Source organism: Penaeus monodon, chromosome 43, assembly GCF_015228065.2.
Source record: "Penaeus monodon isolate SGIC_2016 chromosome 43, NSTDA_Pmon_1, whole genome shotgun sequence".
Lineage (NCBI taxonomy): Eukaryota > Metazoa > Arthropoda > Malacostraca > Decapoda > Penaeidae > Penaeus > Penaeus monodon.
Window position 1 is genome coordinate 25216311 of NC_051428.1, and position 2500 is coordinate 25218810.

Below are 2500 nucleotides of genomic sequence, written 5' to 3' on the forward strand. Positions count from 1 at the left end.
ACTGAATATATAATTACAGCGAAAATAAGAAAGAAGATACACCAGCAACACAAATATAAAAGTAAAATTCTGGAGAAAATATTACACTGAAACAAACTAAGATATTTTGCTTACAATTATTATCCATAGGTGGTACCTTCCTGTGACAGGAAGGTACCACCAAAGTTGAAGGGCAGACTCCACAAGACCATGGTCAGGCCGGCAATGTTATACGGAATGGAAGCAGTGGCGGTGACGAAAGGCCAGGAGGCAAAGATGAAGGTGGCAGAAATGAGGATGCTAAGGATCGCGCTGGGGAAGACGAGGCTGGATAAAATCCGCAACACAACGATCAGAGAGACCATTGGAGTAGGAGAGCTCGGGGAGAAGCTGAGGGAGTGCAGACTCAGGTGGCTGGGACACGTGACAAGGAGAGAGGACGAGTACGTGGGCAAGAGGGTGAGGAGACTGGTGGTTAGGAGAAGAAAGAGGGGAAGACCGAAGAGGAGATGGGAGGATTGCATCAAGGAGGACATGGAGACGGCGGGAGTGACGGAGGGGGAGGCCCTGGATAGGGCAGAGTGGAGGAGGAAGATCCGCACCGGCGACCCCAGTTGAACTGGGACAAAAGCCTGTAGAAGAAGAAGAAGAGGTGGAAGATGGAGTATGTGACTGTGTCATGTTGGCGTCACGACAGTTTACAGAGATTTGAATGCCTGGATGTCCGTTGTAGGTGGGTGAGGGAGGGGGGAGGGGGGGTTACGTGTGCAAATTATTTCAAAGTATAGAGAGTAGCTGAACTTTCATTGTTGTTTATCTGTGGTTTTATTTCTTTAATCAATAATGATTCTAAAATCCTTAGGTCAATTACATCATTTGCTTTTCTCAATATTGTGAAGTCATCTATTTTTATTACATGGTTTGTATTAAGAGAGTGATCTCGAATTAATGAATAAGTTGGAGAGGATAGTGGACGTAATGTCCGATAAGAGACCCCTGTATGCTCACAATATCTCATCATTAGGTTCCTTGTTGTTGAACCTATATATCTAGCGTTACAGCTAGAACACTTATATGAATATACTACGTGTGAGCATAGATGTTTAGGAACAGAGTCTTTTGTCGGAAAAAACGAACGAATAGTCCTTGAATTAGTGAAGATCATTCTAAAACTGATTTGTGGGAAATAGTGATTAAGCAGTTTCTGTAGTTCTTTCCGTAAGACAAAACTTGTGTGACCATAGTACGGTAGCTTAAGGTATCGGATATCCCGAGGCATATTGTAATTCATTGGTTTTGGGCAGAGCATCTTATCTAAAAATAGTCTTATCTGTTTTTGAATGACAGCCACAGGGAATTTGTTTTCCAAAAAAAAGTTTTCAAGGAACTGAATTTCACGGTTTATAGAATGCCAGTCTGAACAGATTTGAAAACATCTGTGCAACAATGTTCTGACAGCATTAACTTTAAACATCATAGGTAAGAAGGATAAATCATTTAAACCAAGACCAGTGAAAGTAGGTTTTCTGTACACTGAGGTTTTAAAGGTATTATGATCGTGATGCAGCCTAATATCCAGAAATGACAGGGAATTGTTGACTTCGACTTCAGAAGTAAAATGTATGTTGTCATGTTTAGAGTTTACATGGTCTAAAAACATGTTTACATGTGAAACATCATTGAATAGCAGAAATATGTCATCAACATACCTTTTATACAATAGTGGTTTAAAATGAGATGGGCAGCCCGCTATCCATTTACTCTCGTGATAGCGGACTGCCTATCTCATTTTAAACCACTATTGTATGGTATGTTGATGACATATTCCTGCTATTCAAAGATGTTTCACATGTAAACATGATTTTAGACCATGTAAACTCTAAACATGACAACATACATTTTACTTCTGAAGTCGAAGTCAACAATTCCTTGTCTTTTCTGGATATTAGTCTGCATCATGATGATATATATATATCCTATTTATAATAAGAATCCGTTTCCCCCGTGGAACATCTATTGTGGAAATATACACATATATATATATATATATATATATATATATATATATATATATATATGTATATCTTCATGTGTATATATATATATATATATATATTTATATATATATATATATATATATATATATATATATATATATATATATATGAATATATATATATCTATATATATCTATATCTATATCTATCTATCTATCTATCTATCTATCTATCTATCTATCTATATATATATATATATATATATATATATATATATATATATATATCAACATCATCATCAGGGGGTTAACGCCGATGGAGGGGCATGGCCGCATCCACCCTTCGCTTCCAGCCACGAGGGTCCCTCATGGCGTGTCTCCAGGTAGGCCCTCAGGACATCTCTATCTCCTCGCGACAGGTCTCGTCGAGCTGCCCAAGCCATGACCTCCTAGGTCGTGCCACGAGCCTCCTCCACCCAGGATTGTCTCGCAAAGAGACAACTTGATGGGCAGGGTCATCCACAG